This window comes from Hermetia illucens, chromosome 3 (assembly GCF_905115235.1).
Source record: "Hermetia illucens chromosome 3, iHerIll2.2.curated.20191125, whole genome shotgun sequence".
Classification (NCBI taxonomy): Eukaryota; Metazoa; Arthropoda; class Insecta; order Diptera; family Stratiomyidae; genus Hermetia; species Hermetia illucens.
In genome coordinates, this window is record NC_051851.1 from 10,784,568 (window position 1) to 10,807,403 (window position 22,836).

Here is a 22,836-nt window from a genome sequence, read left to right on the forward strand (position 1 = left end):
ACTCACAGTGACCACCAGGCAATCTGTATGGAAGTCAAAGACAAATCGAGCAACAAAAAAGTTCCCGCAAATACCGGGTGGTTTGCTCGGACGGATGGCAAGATCCGCAAGGCTTAACACCGTCATATCCCTGGTGGTGGTATGTTTGCACACCACGAAAATACTGGAGGACAAATGGTGATCCAGCTCAAAGAATCCATAATACTTCAAATAACTACGGAATATATGTGGTAGGATCGGTGACAATAAGGCCTACGGTTTGGGTAGCATCCTTAGAGAAGCTTTGAAGCTGACAGTGAAGACTATTCCTTGCTCATTGGAAATAGCAAAAGTTGGTGTTGCTTCCCAAACGGATATTTAGCGAGTCTAGTTGAAAATTACCTCTGAGAAAGGACTCAATGGTGCACCCCCAAACAGTACATCGTCATAGGAGGGTACCACAGGGCTCGGAATTGGCTCCACTGCTGTGGAATGTCACGTACAATGGGGTCGTTGCTCTGCCCGTCCTAGAAGAGGTTACGATTATCAGCTTTGTGGATGATCTGGTTCTAGTTGGCACCGAGAGGATGTGAAGGTCTATGCAACGAAAATAGTGAGAGTGGTAAAGTTCTGGCTAGATAGGACCGGGCTGACCTTGGCGGACGAGGAGGAGGATCCAGAGCATGTGATGTTTCACTGCTCAAGGTCCGCAATGGAAAGGGGAAATCTGAACAAAGCGCTTAGCAGGAGCATGAACCCGGAGAATATAGTTGTAGAGATACTAAGGTCGAATGAGAACTGAATGCTAAAGGAAGAAAGAAGGACGAAAGTTGAAAAAAGCAGAAGGACGAGCGTTTAAAGGCAAATCCCCCCTGCGAAGCAATACCGAAATTGTGGGGTGGTTTTTAGTGGGCCCGAATCATACGCGTGGCCGCTCTAGATCCGACATTCCGCGCGGCGAAGAGATCTTTAAGACCGGCAAGAAAGCAGTTCATAATCGAATGAAGCTTTACCGGAGGTTGTACGGCCGAGAATTACGATGAAGTGTCCCTTCGATCTATTCAAGGTGTTCATCATCGTAAATCATAAGCCTACCATTAAAGTTCTTCATAGAACCATTGAAATTATTGTTATTTGCGGCAATTTCTACTTTCTAAAAGACCCCACTTGCAGGATTCATCGGACATTGCTGCTTCTGATAATTGGTTGTTCCGAAGGATACAGCAAAATTTGGCAGGTCAGGTTAGTCCCCAAATTTAACAAAATTTCACGTCACTCTTTACCGGTTCGTGGTTCTGCACCAGAGCCTGAAAACTCCAAAGTAAACGTCGGGATCGTGAGTTCCCGAGAATATAACACGTGAGCTAAACCTGGCAATTAAAACAAAAAAATAACGACTCGACCGCGGGCGTGGAACCGTGACTGTCACGATTGGAAAGGAAGATCCACGAAGGATCACATCCTAAATTCGACGTTTCTCCTGTCTGGATTTTCAAATTTGAATTATGTAATTATCACAATGGGAAATAGTGACCCGCACGACCAGTTTTCTCTCTAATTCGAAGATTTCGAACAATGCGACCCAGAATCAACCTTATCCACGACAACATCAAATCTCTGGGATAACGTAAAATGGTTCGTGAGATTCCCAATGGAAACGTCTTAAATCAAACGCTCACACTGACTGAAAAGTTGCAATATCCAAAGCAAACGTTTAAAATGCATTGCTAACACACAGCATAATCAGGTCTATGGTAAAAACAACAACAAAAACGGTTAATGATTATTTCGGAATATTAGAAGATTTTTAGGTTAAAATTGAAAATATTTAAATGGGTTTTAAGATTTTGAGGGAAGTTAAAAGCTATCAAGATTTTGTAAATAAAATTATGAAGAAGAGAATAAAAATGTTCATTTGGGGGTCGTTTCCCCAATTAATTCAAAAATGTTATTGTTTTATTTTTACAATTCATTTATTACTTCACAGCTACACACATACACCCATGCGTGTCGGGAAGGTGGAGTTGGCCACAACTTCGAAACCGCGTCTCTGAGCAGATGCAGCGTTCTTGAGTCGCTAAACCCCGTTCTGATGTCTAGCACAGGGTCGGCGGGGAGGCCAGATTCTCCCCATACACCGTCTCCATGGAGCTGATCGTGAATTCCTCCCGTTGGGCTGTGTGGAGGCCGAGAAGGACGACGGATGTTCGCGAGCCTTTAAGGCGGCCTTTAGCGTTCGGTGCCAACGTTCCAACATCCCTTTGGACTGTGGATGGTACGCAGTAGTCCTATGCCGTTTGAAGCCAAGGAGCTTGCCTAACTGCGCGAAAAGAGTAGATTCGAATTGCATTCCCTAGTCCATGATGATTACGACTGGAACACCAAAGCACAGAATCCACTCTCTCCACCTGTCGATGATTGTGAGGCAATTCGTGCGAGTCTCGCAAAGGGCCGATGATGTCGAGATGGATGGTGTGGAAGCATTAGGTTGACCTAAAGAATACACCTACTTCCTTTCGTACGTGCTTGTTGAGCTCGCACCTCTGGCATGCGATGCACTGTTGTGTATTGGGCGCACAAAATCGTGTATTGCGTGAAATATGGTAGTTCCCTGCGAAAATCGGCCGGAATGAATGGCCTGGGCCCCTTATCTGAGATCTTACAGAGTAAATAAGAGTTTTAGCCGAAAATAGGAGCCTTTTGAATTTGTATTTGGAGTTTGCCTTCAGGCTCTGAAGCTCTCCGTCGCATTTTTGTGCCTGGGCGATTGCCATATAATCAACCACGGCGAGGACTGTGATCTCCGAGATTCGCGACAAAGCGATACTCTGCGTGTATTCGAGGAAACCCCCCCATCGACTCCATAAACCACATTTGATCCATTGGTGAAGAATACAGTGTCATAACCTTGCAACACGTCGCCGGTCCAAGCTTCCTTAATGGCGTTTTTACTAAAGTTGGTGAATGTTCCCTCTTTATCCAAGAAGGCAGCTAGGGTATACTGCTGGTACTCCAGCGACCGCTCAACCGTGCCAATTACATCATGGAGAGCGGTTTCTGTGGATTTGCCTTTGAGGTAGGCATGCAGGGACTTAGAGAAAGGCGTTCTCTCCATAATCGTGCTTAAGTGGATGTTCAGGACACGTTCTAGGGTCTTCAACACGAAATAGGTGAGGCTGATTGATCGAAAGTCCTTCGGGGACTCATGCCGTGCCTGTCCGCTTTCGGTAGGAAAACCACTTGTGCCCGTCTCTAGGACTGTGGTAGGTATCGTAAAGAGATATAGCTCCGGTAAATCTCGACAAGCCATGGTGCAACCCTTTCCTGCTGTTTCTGTAGCATGACTGGCATTATGCCTTCTGGTCCCGGAGATTTATATGCGGAGAAGCTGCTTACAGCCCAGCCGATCTTATCCTCAGTATTTACCAATTTGATCGTCTCGCACAGCTGGGGTTGCCGCAAATCCCTCAAAGCAAGGTTCTGACTCACAGTCCTCCTCGCTAGAAGATTCCGTCCAGGAGCTTTCCGACTTTTTAGGAAAGCTCTTATGTTCCTTGGACAGAATCTTGCTCAGCCTCACGAATTCGCTGGTGCCTTCGATGTTCTGACAATAGTCCAAGCAAGACCGCCTCTTGGGGATCTTGATGGCCAACTTGTACTTCTTCAGGCAGTCCATGTATGCCAATATTTTTTGCCTGTAGCAGATGTTGATGATTTCCCTGGTTAGCTTCCTGAGGCTAGAGAGATCTTCATTGCAGCGGTGGCAATGTCTTCTTGCAGTACTTTGCAGGGCACGAAACTTTAAAGGCTGTGTCGAATGCCTTTGTCAGGGCCCCGACCTTTGATTTCAGTTCGTCTGTCGTGCCAATCCAATTTGCGCACCGGACCGTTTGTTTTTAATTACTTGGCCAAACTTTCTCCAGTCGATCCTCCTAGGTTCTCTGAAGGGTTTGGAGACTTCTGCGGCGAGATCTAGACTGAAAAGTATTCAGCTGTGATCTGAGAAGGATCTCTGGTCAAACACCCTCCAGTTCTCCACCCTAATAATCCCATTGTCAGTTATTAGGATGATGGAGATGAAAGATGGAGCGATGGCGTAGGTCAGGACGCCAGACAGCTTTTAGGGATATCGAATTGGTGGACCCCGGCGCAAAACCGGGATGTCTGGAGTTCCTTATTAAGGCAGGCCTAGACCGGATACCGGGTGTTGCGCCGTTGATGATGATGATGAAGGACCTACTCTCAACCGTCAGAGTTGTCCGAACTGGGGAAATGGAAGGTTGGTGTACTGCCTCTGTTACACACCGATAGGTTTGAAGTAATAATAAAATCAAAGAATGACTCATCTCTCTCATCGATTTCCGAGCTGCCTCAAAGCATATTCCTTGCATTGGCGCCGCAACCTATCAGCAGCTTGGCCTTTTTTGTTACTATGATATTCGTCAAATGTTGTAGTTCTTCTGACGGAGCTGATCGATCGTGAGCCATGTTAATCAAGGAAATATACACGTTCTCTGCCCCCGGCTGCTCCAGTTTGACCACAACTAGGTCGCTGGAACTCAGGTCGGTACATAGAAAAACGTGCAAGCTCTTCCTCGCGAGAAAACATGCTCTAGGTCTGTCTTGATCAGCGTCTGCTGTGGAATAAATCAAAATATTTTCTTTGGAGCCCTTTGATAGTTCGATTGCCTCCGACCCAAGGTTCCTCTATTAGTGCGATGTCGATGTCTTCCACTAGGAAGAAGACAAGCCATTCGGTTAGCCGTTCGAGTGCTGCAGATTTATCTGCCTTACCCTCAGCATGATCTGCTTACGTGGAGGATTCATCAATCCACGCCGAATCGTCGATCCTCGTCTCCCTCAACAGCTCGTTGGCGGCGTCAATTGGATGCAGGTCGTCGCTCGATTTTACCTTTGCGTTCCTAGCCCCGAACCACACTTTATAGTCGACATTGTCCAATGCCTCCTGGGACTCTTCGTTTATACGGAGTAGAAAAACTTGACTGTTTGTCTGGGGTAACCCAGTGGTGGGAATCTTCGGGTTTTGAAGGCGCAGGGATTGGACGAGCTTGTCCTTATCCACCATCATCTGCCAGGCGTTCGCTATTGAATTCCCCAACAATCACCTGGTATTTAACGCGATACTGGCTCTTGGGCAGGACACCAATGGACCTTTACTTCTCAGTCAGTTTCCGGTGACCGACGTTTTTGTTGGTCTTTACTTTTGAGGGATCTCCCGACGTCGAGGGTTTCGTTTTCGGAATACTATGTCTGGTACTCGTTACACCTATGTTGACAGCAGTGAATTTCAGACTGGAAACCACTAGTCCGTCTGCCGCCTCATTCCAGGATGTCCTGCGGTTGGTTTCAGTACAGCCGGCCTACGGTTGGCACTATCTCCTGGCTGGATGCCAGCAGCTCGTCTACCGATGATGCGCCTAGCATCACTACCTCTTCTTCAATCGTCGGTTTGTTGGTTTTTTTTTATAATTGAGCCCATGTGTTGGTCCCACGAGTAGTCCGGGAAGAATGCCCACCCTGGCTAGCCCGGCCACCAGCGTAAGGGTCTTATTTGAAACTGAAGTGAGAGTTCGCATATTAAGGATCAAGCTCCCTATTGGCCACGCAGCCCTCGGCGTATGTTGTTCTACCTTAACCTTGGGGTCATATTCCCGGGCTGTTTCGGCAAGATAACGAACAGGGTTGTTTCTTCTAAATATATATTGCAGTGATGCTTTTTCGAAATAAATGAAGCCAAACTTGCATTAACTGAGAGGAAACTTTTGGAGATTCGCAGCAGGCTCAGACCGTACCTTGTAGATCTTCCAGCTTCGGTGTAGGAGTCGATAAAGCAAACCTTGCCTTTACTTTTAACATTACTCATTGCGTATTAAAAATGGCCAGTAATACTAGACTAGACGGCCTTGGACAGGGACAAGGACCTTTTGACAATAAATAATAGGCGTAATATTCAGGTGGGCAAGTGAAAACTTTTTACGACTGCAGAAAATATGATAATCAATCTTTTCGGTTCGAAACCAATTTAGTATAAAGGTTTCAGATGTGTTTGCTTAATATCACTATCTTTTTTGCTTCGAAGACCTCTGTTGGTACTACAACAATGAGTAAAAATTAAAGGAATTATAAATCTTATGGTTTACCTTCATGCAGCCTTCCAAATTTGTACTTATTCAAAATGCAAAAGGTCTTCTGAGCCAAATGTTGATAAATAGGTATCTAGGTAGCAGGAGGATTTTCAGTTAATTAAGTTGCATTTAATTATATTCGGTTAAGATGCATTCCCACACTCAATTAATTTCCCTTTTTATTTCCGTAGTTTTGATTGTTGATCTCTTAATCTGAACGCCGAAGATAGATACACTCAGATGCATATACGTATAATATATCATTGTTCCAAGATAACTAATTCTATTATTTCTAAGATGTGAATATGCATTTTTTTCCAAACATCCCAGAAGGAAGTGCATGGATTACTTCAATATATCTATTATAGATACGCATTGTTCACAGACTCTTAATTAACTGCAGATCAATTAAATTGCTTTTTCCGCGGAAACTATCCAAATCAATTTGTTATAGACCTCTTTCTGCTGCAACGGCATCATTAACCTGTTAGTAATGCACTTTTTACGATGCTTCATGAACATGCCTCCAAACTCTTGGGTTATCGTTTAGCCGGTGAAGCCATTATCTCCATTTGATCCATTATAATCAGGAAACCATTATCGCTGATTGATGATTCTTACCTGGCAGTTCGGCATGAACTTGAGGAAAGTTTACCTTTTTGAATATTTTCAGTGTGAATTTCGACAAACTCAAAGTGTTCACAGCAAGAAAGTTTGAGAAAGCCAAAATTAACCGAAGGTTGTTTGCCTGTGCCATAGGTACCGACACTATCTACACAATGCGAGTCAAGCTGGGTAATCAATAAAGTTGTAATTGTTTAATTAGACAAGGTTGTATCGTTGCAGGTAGTACGTTCTTCGTTGGGAGTTCGACATTTTGAAAAAAACGTTTTAAGGTTAATCTGGGTTAGAACAAAGAAGAAGTCGGAGTTATGTTCATTTCCTCCTCCTCCTGCAAACCATTTCCTCGACTGGATAAACTAGTGAAGAATATGACTAAGCAGGGGAAATCGAAATGCCAAATTAGTAGGTTTTGCACGTCGACATTCGATTTCGTTCCGGTGAATGAAAATTAAAATATCATCTTCAGATACATTATTTCGCGACTTAACCTTTTCAGATTTTCCAACCGAAAACTTATCATTGTTTGGAGACACGCGGAGGTCTATACTCGTAGGTAGAGTAGGTTCTAGTATTATAGAAACACTTCCCACGGTGTAGTTTCAACCATGAGAAGTTTATGCAAACTTTTGCTATACTTCTCACCTTGAGACTTTTGGAAATAAAGTTTCATAACGGAAATAAATCTGCCAATATAGATTTTAAATAATCTAGAAAAAATTATTGTCATGTTGAATCATGTTGTCACTGAACCGATAGTTGTTTGCAGATTTGGCAAAAAGTACGCTACCTGAACAATAGGAAATTCAAGTGTAATTTTTGCAAACGTATAATTCATACAAACATACATACAGCATTTGCTTATAGTAGCCCCAGTCAGACCTTGCGAGTAATTCGTCTCCGCATGTCCAAAATTGTTTTTTCTGTTCGGACAATTTTTCTCTGACAGGAATTGGAACCAAAGTAAACAAAGGGAATGCACTGGTTATACTGGAGAATAGAATGAAAGATAAAGGCGACCTGCCATAGCTTTGGATATACGTTTCCGCAAAAACAACGCATCAAATAGCCAAATGATTAGCGAAAAATTTCCAAAATATGAGAAAGCAGCGTGATGCGAAATCTTGGTTTCCTTTGACGTTAGCAATCTTTTTATCCGAGTACCCTTGTCAAAGAGGCGAATAATACATGAAGCTTGTCAAAATCTATAAGCAGCTAAGAAGAACCTTTATTGGTAACTCCTCTCTCCATTCATCAATAAAATCTTCATTCCCAAATTGGATACAGAGCTGGCTTCGGCCCATTTGATCAATATCTTCGCCATCATTTGAAAAACATAAAAACTACGCCCAGATTTAGATAACATTCAAATATCGAATTCAACTTGGAAATGAAAAAGGAAGGACCATTAGCATTCTTAAATCTGTTATTGAGGGGGAATCAGAATGCATTTAACTTGGAGATTTGCCGGAAACCGACCGACCCCAAACAAGTCATCCCAACCATATGATCTACCCGATCCTAATCTTCCTGTATCGACGAAATGCGTGCTGAAAGAGTCCAAATACATTTTATATATCTGCTGACTAAAAGATACACTAACCGATATCAATAGTTTGATCAGCAAACATAAAAGGACCTTTCAGTGGCAAAGGTCCATAAAGTTAACTTCGGATCAACAGCCCAAAAGGAAAAAAACCTTGAATTTTATCTAAATCTTCTTTTTGTTGAAGCAAACAATTAGAACAAACAAAACTCTTTTGGAATCGACCAAGGACCAAATCGATCAAAAACCCTGATCTAGATGCAGTCTCGAGGCTTTCAAATCCCCATCCAGCGTATCAAGGCATCGTTGTTGCGGCCAGCCTTTTAAAAAATACCAATCAAACCAATTATAATTTACTAGCTGACCCGGCAGACTTCGAACTGCCTCAATTGATTTGTCAGCTCGAACGGTAATATTATGGCTATCAGATGGTATCCGATCCAATGCTATTTTGAACATGTTTACTAAATTGTTATTCTGATGCAAAAACATTTGTAATTCATGGACAATGGTTCTCTTCACTGTTGGATTGAGAGCACAACGATTATCAACTTCCGCATCTGAATTGCCCATAAAGTAAATTTGTAAAAATTGATAATCTGCATCAGGTACTGGTAACAGTGTCCCCAATAAGTGATAAATTTGTCCTTGTATCTGTAATTTTTAAAAATTTGTCGATTAATTATTTCCAATACATACATTTTAGTACATATTGAATATTATAAAAAAATATTATATACCAGAACCTTGAAAGTGGGCATGAAATTGTCCTGTATAATATGTGTAGCGCCAAATAATATCATCTGGAAACAGCTGTTATATTTCTGAATGTTGGCCAAGAAGTGCTTAAAATCATTTCCAATCCCAGAAACTAAAGATCGTAAAGGATCTGGTGGTGGGAGCAATTGTGGCAATTTTACTTTGCCTCCAGCACAACATAATCCAGTAGATTCATGAGTGTATTTTAACGCCTTACAATATTTACAAATTATTTTCATTTCCCCAATTGTTAACGATTTGTCAGCACTGTAATCAATTGCCGGATCATAGTGCAATGCAGCTCGTTCAAGAATCACAGGAGCATTCCGTCTGCGGATTCGATCAATTTCATTATGTCGTGATTGCTGTTGTTATGTTTGATGTGCACGAACTCATTGCATTCTAAGCCTATCTACTTCATTATCACTCACTAAATAACACAATTCTGACATAGCAATACGACTATTTTCTTGATCTGTCTCTGGTCATCAGTGCGGTTAGCACGAGAGGTAGCTCTTCGCACATTTGATTGACTGCGACTACCTAAGCTTTCTCCTCGGTATCGTAAATTGTAAATAATCAAAGTGAGAAAATTTTTCGTTCACTTAGCAGTAAAGTGTCACAATCAATGGAATGTCACTATCACAAAGGATCGCCAAAGTAAAGAAAGCTCTCGCGCACTCATAGATATCGTAACACAATATCGTAATACTTCTTTCCGTGTTCTAAAGGGCAACAGGATGGATTGACATATTAGTTGGTTGTCAAATCTAATGTCAAATATTATCGTTGCGTTCAGAAATTTAATTTGTAACAAAACTTAATATCTAGTCTTGGTCTAGGTAGTCTAGTTTGGTCTTGAAATATTTATGGAAATTCAGAGAAGGTTTAAACGATGAGAAACAAAAATACTAAAAACAGAAATTCTATTTTCCAATACAACATGTTCTGAGCTGTGAAACATTTGATGTCTTTTATCTTGGTTATAATATGAGGTCGGATGAATATAATGATCAGAGTGAAATTATGCGGTGTTTCCAACGATTAATTAATTGAAGAAATAAAAACTTGTTGTTTCTTTTTCGTTGGTGTGGGTATTTATTTTTGCAAATACAAGTTTGCACTTGTTAGCACTGATGAAGGGAACAAGTGGTTCCCGAAATATCGGTATTTGCAAGAATAAATACCCACACCAACGAAAAAGAAACAACAAGTTTTTATTTCTTCAATGAATATAGTGAATAATTGAACTTTATTGAATATCAAAAAAGTTCAAATTGACTCTAAATTTTATTTAGGAAAAAACGTTTATATGGGAAGAAGAAAAGTGCCGTTTTTAGGGTTTTACCGGCAATTATTCGAATTTTGCTCACCTTTTAAACCTTCCCTAGACCTCCACGGACATTTCAAAACCAAGATAACATAAATCCATTCAGCCGTTCTCGAGTTTTAGCGAGACTAACGAACAGCAATTGATTTTTATATATAAGATTGTTGGCTATCTCCCCGCTCAATTTTAAATAGCAACGGACAACATAAATTTTTAAATATAACACGTGATGTGAATTTCTTGAGCTAAATTCTTTAAATGTTTTGCAGAGTCTTTCTTATTTATATTTGACGCATAAGCACATGTAAATACAGATTAATCTATATGGCTAATAATTCAAATAATAGATTAATTTTAAGAATAATAGGAATAAACGCTCTATTCATTTTTCTGCATTGACACCGAGCAAATTATCAAAAATTGCTCACTCCGCCACAACACTCTACCCTCAGTTGAAAGCAAAGAAGATTTTAAGCAGGAACCAAACGCACATCTCCTTCAACTCGGCTGCCGCAAGTCAAAATGCACGCGTTGCGCCTCATCCTCGCTATCTTCCTGGAAGAAAAGCTTTAGTCGGTCACAGAACACCCGTTTGCCTGTACCCCCGACGTTGAGGCTATAACAGTGTGGGTCTCATTCGAGGAGTTCGAAGGCGCCCTCGTAAGGTGGCTTCAGTGACCTCCGAGAAGCGCCCATTTTATTTAGGACTTGCGTACAGGATTCGGAGCACGTCAGGCACGGTTTTCATTGCGTCCTTGAGCAGATGCAATAGACCGATAGCGTTGAGTCCCGACCTTCGTATACCAGCTCCGCGGTGCTTGTAGAAAATTCTTCTTGACTGATTGTCCGGAGGCCAAGTAAAACGAGTGACAGGACCTGCGACCAAGAAGGGTTATCTTCGGCCATTAAAGGGCTTCAGCGTCCTGTACTACCTTTCGATCATCGTTGTCGGAATGCCTTGGCGCGCCAGATGCAGACACGTGTTGAATGTCGGAAGTGAACTGGCTGATAAAGCTCAAGTGCCGAAGTTGCCAAAGAAACGCTTTGTCGTGCTTTTTTTCATAGCAAAAGTAAGTGGCTTATGGTCCGTCAACACTCTGAAGGGTCTGCCTTCAAGGAAATACCAGAAGTATTTTATTATGAGGTACACGACTAATAACTCAAGATCATAGGTGCTGTAGTTCCGTTGAGCTCGATTGAATTATTTGGAGAAGAAACTCAATGGCTACCAGATTTGGTTCACTTTTTGGTGAAGAACAGCACCTACGGCAATGTCTGAGCCATCGACGAGTACAGCTAGGGATGTATCTTGTTGAGGGAATGCCAGAAGCCTAGCATCCATCAGCTGTTGTTTGGTAGTCTCAAACGCCTCAACAGCCTCTGGAAAGTACACGATTAGGTAGGAGTCTTTGGTCTTCCGCCCAGGAAAGATGGCATTGAAGTCGATTCTTAGACTGATGTCGAGGCGTCTTGGGCAAGAAACGACGATAGAAGTTCAACATGTCCAAGAACCTTCTCAGATCATTAACAGTTGCTGAAAGTGGGAAACTCGAAATCGCTTGCACCTTGAATGGGTCCTGTTAGATGCCTTCAGCAGTAATCAGGTGGGAGAAGAATCTCGCTTGAGATCGCAAGAATTTACTTTTCTCAACGTTAAGTACAAGACCGGCCTCAAGGAGACGTTGAAAAATACACCGAAGGTGCTCTAAATGCTCGGACTAAAAGGAAGACGGAACCAGAACATCATCCAAATAAACGAATCAAAAGGTTTGCGCCACATTTCACAGTCTAAACTCGAATATTCCGAAAGGTGACGCATATTGTTATTTTCGGAATATCTTCTGTAGCTACAGGGATTTGATGGTATGCCTTGATTAATTTCAAGGTCGAGAAAATATGGCAGTTTGTGATAGAGAGCACAAAATCGTGACTCAGTGGGATGGGGTATCGGTCAGGAATCGTCTGAGCATTTAGACGTCTGTAGTCGCCACAAGTTCTTCATTCGACCATGTGAAGTGGCGAAGATCAAAAACTGCTCTGCAAATAATAATAATAATAATCGTTGGCTCAACAATCCAATTGGATCAAGGCCTTGAAGTGTGTTAGAGCACTTCATTTAAGACCGTAACGGTACACTATAGGATTACAGTACCCTGTAGAATACAATGTGGTCAGCATTGCGCCCGCCTGAGATTATTACCTTAATTTAACTCAGGTACTCATTCAAAGTTGGATCCACTGGTATCCGAGATCAAATTCCGATACTGTGGCGCGGCAGGATTCGCGGAATTCGAAATTTATTTCGAATGTTGCGAATACCAGCGGACAGATGACGTGACCGGCGCTCTTCACTCAGTTTAGACCTCGCCACAGGAGTGAAGAGCCAGGAGTGCCATGAAGGGGACGGCAAATGTCATTTTTTAAAAAAGGAAAGAATTAAAAAAACTTCTGTCTACAACTAGACTCCTAGTTGTAATTGATTACTTAAAGTGTATAACAAATTAATTATATTGAATTAAATTAATTGATCTGATATTCTAGTCAATAATAAGTACCACTAGTCCGTACGACAGCCTTGTGCGCTAACCATTCAGCTATCCGGACATACAAACCTAGAAAAAGGCGAAATTAATCGTGAAGGTCTGCTAACAAATCTTGAAGCTTCATCAAAGTGATCCGTCGACACGGTACAGTCCATGCAAGCAAGTGTCGAGTTTCAGGGTTTGCGGGTGGACCTTCACTGTCAGTTTCGCCATTTTTTTTAAGGCTTTTGGGATAGCTCTCCCCTCTTGGTCTCTGTCAATCAAGTATTCGAGATTTTCTTTGATGCATTCCATGTAACGGCAAATTGTCACACCGGAAACGGGTCTCGTTCCAGATCCCTTTCTTCGGGATCTTGACGATCATCCCCTTCTTCCACTCTCTGGGAAAGATCTCGGATTTCGAAGATTTCCGTATGAATGGAAGCAGTAGATCTACAGTAACTGCAGGTACAACAATAAATAACTCTGCAGGGGGACAGTCAAGTCCAGTGACTTTACTTCGTTTGAGTACATTGATGGCAAAAATTATTTCCGTTTAGCTTGGAAGAACAGCCCGTATCCACATGTCACGATGACTAGCCATTTCATCCACAAGAGGAGGAACTTCACCGGATATAATACGGTTAAGAACCATTGTGAAATGTTTTTTCCACTTCTTCAGTTGTTCATTATCAATCATTGTCAAGTTGACCATCGGAAGATTTGCGTAAGCCCTTTTGTGAACGGTATACATTCCTGAAATCATTGCGATTTGCGGCATCTTATGTTTCTCTGACCGGCGCAATAGCAAATTGTCTCTTGTCACGGGGTACCCTACACTGAACTTTTCGGAATTTCGCTTGATATCGGAGTTCGTGCACGTCACGCTCGCTATCACACGCAGCGGTCAGTAAAGTCTCCAATCCCTTCCGTTCATCGATCTGCTTCAACGATTCCGCAGACAGCTACATATTGTAACGCCCCTTTGGAACGTAGTCCACGACCTGTGTAGCACCCAAGAAAAGAGCACTTTTGGTGGCGGTCCAATGCTCATTGATATACTCAGGCGGGTTACTCAATAAATCTGCCGTTCGATCAGCAAGACACCTCTCCACGGTCGAGCAACAGCTGTGTCATACAAACAGTCAATGTTGAGCTTAGGAGACCGCAGCTAACAAACCCTGCGAGAAGTGGCGGACGCAACTGGCAAGCGAAAGAACGAGGCCGAAGTCGGCGCTCTCTTGTTACGCACATCCAACCGACAGCTTCTAAATCTACTGCTGATCGCGAAGTGGTCGATCTGACTGCTCGTATGGCATTAGTCAGTTGAAACCCAGCTGACCTTATAGCAGGTTCTGTGCTCGAACAATATGCCACCAATGACCAGGCGGTGGAAGTTGCAGAAATTCACGAACCTCCCACAACTACCATTGCGGTCGCTAAGATCGTGCTTTCCCATCACATGTCTGACCAAGGTGTTGTCAGAGAGGATTACTCACCAGAGTCTCACCATCTTACTTTGCTTATGTCCAGAATTTCCAGTTTATATCGCTGGAATTCCCGTTCAAGTTAGAGAAAGCGAACATTATATGGACCCTCGCTACCATTATCGAGGAGCGTGCGCACATTCCAGAAACCAATCATAGTCCGTTTTCAATAACCAACTTTCGTAGGCATGAAGTCAGTCCCTATCTGAGGCATTGTTGACGTTTCGGTAGCAGTTGAGATTCAGAATTTGCAGGTTGCTAGCGCACAAATTTCTGTTTTTTTAGTCACCTCTTACGACAAGCAGGGAAGACTTTGAGTGTATTCTTCAGCCCCTTCTAAGAATCCTCAATTAAAACTATTTAAGATATTTTCGGTAATTGCTAAGCATAGTTAAAGACTAAGTAAGGTCTTATGTTATTTCACTGTGCTACCGATTAGCCCACTTAACAATAACGGGAATAAGACAGTGGAGCATTACTTCGACATGGTATGGAATGGCAGATTTCTTTAGATAGCCTTCACCTTTCGCCTTTTTTTCTGAGTTAATTCCATATTACCATACATTTCTTCTAGCAGTAATCGCCTGATGAATTGAAATTTACTTATAAATCCTGATTTAATACTTTCTCCAAAGCACGTTACCGTCAAAATTGCTACATTGGCTCCACATATCTCGTGGAGGTTCATTGAATCCAATCGATCCATTGACCACTCAACCTTGCAAGGCCACCCAATTTCCTCGAATGCAAGCTGCGCCTCATCTCAATAGCTGGCCATTTTCCTTACTCTCTTGATTTATTTTGCCAAGGGGCGGAATGAATTAATTTCGCCATTCACATGTTAAATCCACTGTGGTCCACATTGTCCAACATCCATCAAATGTGATTTTCAAACGAGCAGAGCCACATTTTCATATTTGTAGCCGTGGGTTTCCGACAAAGGTCACCGTCACTGTCGAATTTCAACAAAAACTATAACAACTTCAACGAGTTTGCGAAACGCACAGAATATAATTGAAACTACCGGAACTGCTTATCGATGTATCTCGTGGAATTTCCAAGACCCGGCCTAAAATTGAGATTTCATTATTAAGAGTAGTTGACTTTTTTGCACTTTCTGAAGTATTAATGGAGCCCGTAAGTGGCCAATTTAATACTTATTGCGGTATTGAAACCACTTGGCTGGTCATGTTTAGATACGAGTTACAAACAGCTACCAAAATTCATTATGTTCATGAAATCCATATGGTCAAACCAACACCGTAGACAAGGGTTTACTAATTATAATAAATGAAAGATTGGATAAGAGTTTAGTTTGATTGAATAATAATCAGAGATAGTATGACTAGGCAGATCTTTTAAACTACGTTGGATAGTCATCTGTAAATTGGGAGTGTATATATACAAAGCTACGATGGATACGAAATGGATGCACTATGTCTTTCATCATCATCAACGGCGCAACAACCAGTATCCGGTCTAGGCCTGCCTTAATAAGGAACTCCAGACATCCCGGTTTTGCGCCGAGGTCCACCAATTCGATATCCCTAAAAGCTGTCTGGCGTCCTGACCCACGCCATCGCTCCATCTTAGGCAGGGTCTGCCTCGTCTTCTTTTTCTACCATTGAGCCGGATTTTATCCACAACCGGACGGTCATGGTATCGCTCATAGATTTCGTCATTGTGCAGGCTACGGAGTCGTCCATCCTCATGTAGGGAGCCAAAAATTCTTCGGAGGATTCTTCTCTCGAACGCGGCCAAGAGTTCGTATTTTTTCTTGCTAAGAACCCAAGTTTCCGAGGAATACATGAGGACTGGCAAGATCATAGTCTTGTACAGTAAGAGCTTTGACCCTATGGGGAGACGTTTCGAGCGGAACGGTCTTTGTAAGCTGAAATAGGCGATGTTGGCTGACAACAACCGTGCGCGGATTTCATCATCGTAGTTGTTATCGGTTGTGATTTTCGACCCTAAATAGGAGAAATTATCAACGGTCTCAAAGTTATATTCTCCTATCCTTATTCTTCCTGTTTGACCAGTGCAGTTTGATGTTGTTGGTTCGTTCGTCTTCGGTGCTGACGTTCCCACCATATATTTTGTCTTGCCTTCATTGATGTGCAGCCCAAGATCTCGCGTCAATTGCCGCCTGCTCGATCTGGATGAAGGCAGTTTGTACGTCTCGGGTGGTTCTTCCCATAATGTCGATATCGTCAGCATAGGCCAGCAGTTGGGTGGACTTGAAGAGGATCGTACCTCAGAATCACGGATCACTTTCTCGAGGGCCAGGTTAAAAAGGACGCATGTCGTAGACCGTTGTTGATGTCGAATGGTCTTGAGAGTGATCCTGCTGCTTTTATCTGGCCTCGCACATTGGTCAGGGTCAGCCTAGTCAGACTTATTAATTTCGGCGGGATACCGAATTCTCTCATGGCTGTGTACAGTTTTACCCTGGCTATGCTATCATAGGCGGCTTTAAAGTCGTGGAACAGATGGTGTAACTGTTGTCCATATTCCAAAAGTTTTTCCATCGCTTGCCGCAGAGAGAAAATCTGATCTGTTGCTGATTTGCCTGGAGTGAAGCCTCTTTGGTATGGGCCAATGATGTTCTGGGCGTATGGGGCTATCCGGCCTAGTAAGATAGTGAAGAATATCTTATAGATGGTACTCAGCAACGTGATACCTCTATAATTGCTGCACTGTGTGATATCTCCCTTTTTATGTATGAGACAGATAATGCCTCGTTGCCAATCCGCAGGGATTGATTCGCTGTCCCATACCTTGAGCACAAGTTGATGAACCACTTGGTGTAACTGGTCGCCTCCATATTTAACCAATTCGGCTGTAATTCCATCGGCTCCTGGCGACTTATGCTTTTTCAGCCGGTGGATTACACGGACTGTTTCTCCTATACTTGGTGGTGGCAGTATTTGTCCGTCGTCTTCAGTTGGCGGGACCTCCAACTCGCCGATGTTCGGATTGTTCAGTAGCTCATCGAAGTACTCAACCCATTGCTCCAATATGCCCATTCTGTCGGAAATCAGATTTCCCTCTTTGTCTCGGCAGGATGAGCATCGAGGTTTATAAGGCTTCATCCTACTGACTTGTTGGTAGAACTTGCGCGCCTGGTGCGGTTGCTATGAATGTACTTTTCTAGCTCACAGACTTGTTGGTTCTCCCAAGCTTCCTTTTTCCGTCTGTGAAGTCCCTTCTCCGCTCGACAGAGTTCGTGATAAGTCTCTACGCGTGCCCGGGTTCTTTGAGAATGCCACATTACTGTGTATGCAGCATTCTTCCGTTCCGTTGCTAGCTTACATTCATCGTCAAACCAGCCGTTCCGACTCCTTTTGCGGCTGGGGACAAGTATGTTAGTGGCCGTATCCATGATAACGTTCTTCAGGTGGTTGTGAAGATCATTTGTTGATGCTTCATCTCCAGGTCCTCTGTTGACTGCGGTTATTGCGGCATCCATTTCCCTCTTATAGGTGTCACGGAGGGCTGTATTACGGATGGCTTCAGTGTTAACTCCCACCTGATTATCAGAGGGGATTCTAGGTGGTATTGTTATTTGAGCTCGGAGCACCATGCCAACGAGATAGTGATCCGAGTCTATATTGGCCCCCCTATATGTTCTGACATTCATCAAGGCTGAGAGGTGGCGGCGTTCGATCAACACATGGTCAATTTGGTTGAAAGTGGTCCCGTCTGGAGAGGCCCATGTATGTTTGTGGACCGCTTTCCGCGCAAACCAGGTACTTCCAACAACCATTTCGTGTGACCCTGCTAATTGAATAGTCCGCAGTCCATTATCATTTGTATTTGCGTGTAAGCTATGGGAGTCAACGTATCGCCTGAATACGGGCTCCTTCTCTACTTGGTTGTTAAAATCCCCAAATATGATTTTGATATCATATCTAGGACAGGTTTCGAGGGTTCGTTTTACTTCCTCGTAGAAGGTATCTTTCTCCGACTCTGCAGTCTCCTCTGTAGGGGCGTAAACGTTAATGAGGCTTATATTTCTAAACTTGCCTCGCAAGCGCATAGTGCATAGCCGTTCGCTAATGTTTTCAAAGCCGATAACAGCAGGTTTCATTTTTTGGCTGACTAAAAAACCTACTCCGAGCACATGGTTTACTGGATGACTGCTATAATATATGGTGTAGTGGCTCTTCTCCAGGAAACCGGTCCCTGTCCAACGCATCTCCTGTAACGCTGTTACATCAGCCCTATATTGGGACAGGGTATCGGCTAGCTGCTTATCAGCTTCATCTCTGTACAGAGATATGAGAAAATGCACAAATCGTTATTCCGTTGTCGTTGCCGGGTTCGTCGCTGTATAATCCGTCCAGTCCGAGGCTCCTGTTGTGCTACGTACAAGTTGTTTTTCGTGTAGGGTTGTCAGCCCTACCCAACCCCCAACCTGGAGGACCAGTTGGTACAGTTTGTTCTGTTTTTAGGCGCGGGAGACTGGCCTTCATCCTTCTCCGTCTGCAGCTTTTCGTTAAGAAAGAGCTCCCAGCGGTCACCACGTGGAGGTGGAGATAGGGTTTGGTAGTAAAGCTGTTGGTGTTGCTCCATCGTGGGTACCAAACCACGTTTCGTCTTGGGACCTATGCTACCCTCTGACCACCCTATGTCTTTACTAATCGAAAAATAACTAAAATATCTCAATGGGAGTCTCCGGAAAATTCCTTTTCACAAGTGGTTACCCCTGCTCTGCAGCACCGTTTCATCCTTCTGTTTCTCGGCGATTGCCGAAAAATTGTACGTGGCAGAGATTTTGACCTCTGAAATATGTGACAAAGCGTCTGCAACTACATTATCCTTGCCGGACACATGTTGGATGTCTGAAGTAAACTGACTTATGAAGCTCTGGTGCCTAAGTTGGCGAGGGGATGCTTTGTCGGGCTTCTGCTTAAAAGCGAAGGCAAGAAGCTTGTGATCCGAGGAAACTGTGAATGGCCTGCCTTCTAGGGAATATCGGGAGTATTTGATTGCTAGGTAAGCAGTTAATAGCTTACGATCGTAGGTGCTGTAGTGCTGTTGGGCTGTATTCAATTGCTTGCTTGCTCAAAGCTCAACGGCTGCCAAATTTGGTTCACCTTTTGTTGGTTGAGGGAATGTGTGTGGAGAGTCGTCGTCCGCCAGTTGTCGTTTGGCTAGCTCAAATGCATGGGCAGCCTCTGTAGACCACGGAATCAAGCACGAGTCTTTGGTCTTGGGCCCAGGCAAGTAGGCGTTGAGGATCACTTGATGTTGTGCGGCTTTAGGCAAAAAGGACGCTAGAAGTTTATAACAAGCCTAAAAATTTTCGCTGATCCGTGACTGTTTTTGGTTGTGGGAAGTCTGTGGTGGCCTGAACCTTGTCTGGATCCAGGTGGATTCCCTCAGTGGAAATCGTGTGGCCTAAAAACCTGCTGTTGAAGGAATTTGCGTTTTTCAACGTTAAGTACAAGACCTGCCTCTAGGAGACGATGAAAAATGCACTCGAGATGTTCCAAATGCTCAGACCCAGAAGAAGAAGCGACCAAAAAATTATCCAAGTACACGAAACAACAGTTAAGGTTTCAAAGAACAGAGTGGATGAACCTCCGAAAAGTTTACGCTGCATTGCACAGACCAAAAGGCGTGTGAACTCGAAGAGTCCGAACGCTTTGCGTATTGCTGTTTTCGAAATGTCTTCTGGAGATACAGAGATTTGATGGTACGCCTTGGCTAAGTCCAAGGTTGCGAAAACACGGCAATTAGCGAGGTTGTACGCAAAGTCGTGGATGAGTGGTATGGGGTAGCGGTTTGGAATGGTCTGAACTAGCAGACGTCTGTAATCACCGCTTAGTCTCTACTTGCCGTTGGGCTTTGGGACCATGTGCAATGGAGAAGACAAGCGGCTATTTGATGATCTGCAAATATCCTGATTAAAAGTATGTCAAATTCTTTCTTTGAGCAGATAGTGGAGCCAGTGGTCCGGATGTGGTAATGTACGTCAAGCTTTACTGGGTGCGAGAGAGTACCTTCGGTAGTTATGTTGCTATATTTTTGAAGGAACGCGCGAATGCGAGGATCGACTATTTCTTCAAAAAGATAGAAAGACTAACGGTTGAGCCGGTGGGAACTTTTCCTGAAGACATGAGCGATATTCTGGGGTCTATAAGAGACCTGTTCTGTAGATCTACCAGCAATCCTTAGGGGCCCAGAAAGTTTGCGCCTAATATGGAACTGCTGATGTCCATTATAACAAAATAAAATGAAAACGTTGGTAGAAGTTCCAAACATACGTCCACTTGGTTGTAGCCGTAAGTTTCTATGGTGGAGGAGCTTGCCGTCGCTAGCCGGCGTTGTTGTGGGATCATTTTGTGATTCTGCGACACCGGAAGGACTGAGACATCTGCTCCTGTGTCAATTAAGTAGTGGCGCTTGCTCAAAGGGTCGTACAGGATTAGGCGAGGTGGAGCTGCGTTCTGGGTAATCGTCGCCGAAGCTCCGAACGAATTTAGTTTTTTGGTGCTGTGAGGGCGCACGGGCTGGTACACTTTTTTGGGAGGATACGGTGGTACCGGCAAACTGTAGGATTTGTTGAGGTCCCCGATACGCGACTACTCGATCGTCCATTTCGATTGACGGACCGTGAACGGATTCTCTCGAAAGCAAAGCTCCCACCGTCTTAACTTAGAGAAGGTAGCCGCGAGGGTGCCCCCCGTCTGTTGAAGCTCAATAATTTGGCCTGTGGCCTCCCGCGACACTTCACTTAGCGCGGGGCGCGGTTGCACTTCGTGGATCTTATGAACGGTGTTCCGAAGGCCAAGATACCCTGGATGCTCTCCGGGGGTCGCTGCAACCACAGCGACTTCAGAAGTTCTACCCTGACCTTGTCCCCGCCCAGCTGCTTCATCTCACGCGGCAGTTGGCTCGGAGAACGCTCGCCTAAGGTGAGCTTCGTCAATAAGTGGTTCAGCTTTGCTGACTCTTAATGAGGGTGCCCTTTAAGTTCATGTAAGAACACTCTTCGAGCAATCGACTCCTCATCCACGCCGACGAGCGCTTGATTAAATCGTATGGCGTCAGTATTGATGCCCATTACCTCCAACTGGCGGAACCAGGTCTCTGGGTTTTCTTGATCCGTTTGTTAGGGGATTTTCACCGGGATGCTGCTCGTCACTACTGCCGTGGATGGGTGAATAACATTTCAGCGACCTTCCCTTATTGATGGACGGATTGTGAGTTTAGTAGGTTTAGGTCAAAAAGTAATTCCTTTATCTTGGATGTGACGACGTGAAAAACTTTCTGAGGGAAGTCTTGAATGCCTGAAAGGAATTTTTCTAAACTACTTGTCCCTCGCGCTCTTGAAACAGCTTTTCTGCCTATTAATGGTCGACTTCTCGGATCTGGTGTTCCGATTTCCATAATCGTGGGATTATACACTTGTGTCCTTTTATACGCGCGCAAACTGATTAAAAGTCAATGCTAAACCCGTTTCAGGGCAAATGCACAACAACTAATAGTTGCTGGTGTTCATCCTCCTTCCCCCCCCCCCCCCCCCACAAAAGTTTGCGTTTAAATCGTGGTTTCCTGATTTCAGATCCGCGGGCTTTCATTCCAGGTTTTGTATGCAATCCTCAAAGGCGATAAGATCAGAGGGTGTAAACTCCTCCAAGGTAGTTCTCTCACTTTTAATTATATTGATTAATAACTATGAATTAAAGCCTCAACCTCAACCTCAAACTTGTATTAGGACTTTCAAATGATCAAATGAATTTTGCTTCCACATTTTTACCCCCTATACCCCAGTCTCTCAAACTTCAAATCTCCCGCAACCTTGAATCTTCTTCTTTTTCTTCACCTTTTGCTACATTCACAAGTGGGGTCGGCTCGTTGTGATCGGTTATTTTCTTCTATCATACAGACGCGAGTCTATCAAATCCCCAGCATATCAAGCTACCGTTGTTTCGGCCAGACTTATGAAGAGCTTACCATCCACTTCGATGTTCAATCGTGGCAAGTAAATTCTCGTTAGCCATACCATCGACGATGCCTCTCTCGCAATTTTTCCACGATCGGTGCAACTCCATATCGATTACAAATATACTCATTTCGGATGTGATCAAAACATATCACGCCACTAGTCCAACGCAACATCTTCGTCTCATTATCACGAGACGCCGTTCATTATCTTTTATAGTCAGCCAACAATCAGAACCAGAAAGGTTTGAAAAATCCAAAATTTCTTTCAAGGGCTCCATGGGAAAATGTCCTTTCAACAATAGACCTGGTAAAAGCAGCTAAGCAAATCGACGTAGGTACCGAAAACATACCGTAAATTGCCATCACAACATCATTCCGCCTTCCGAGTGTCCGTATTTGATATTCGACCTAAGGAATGCAGCGTAAATTTCACTACAATCCGTCAACGAATCTTTGGGAGGTTTGGACTTCAGCTATGCCTCTATTTTCA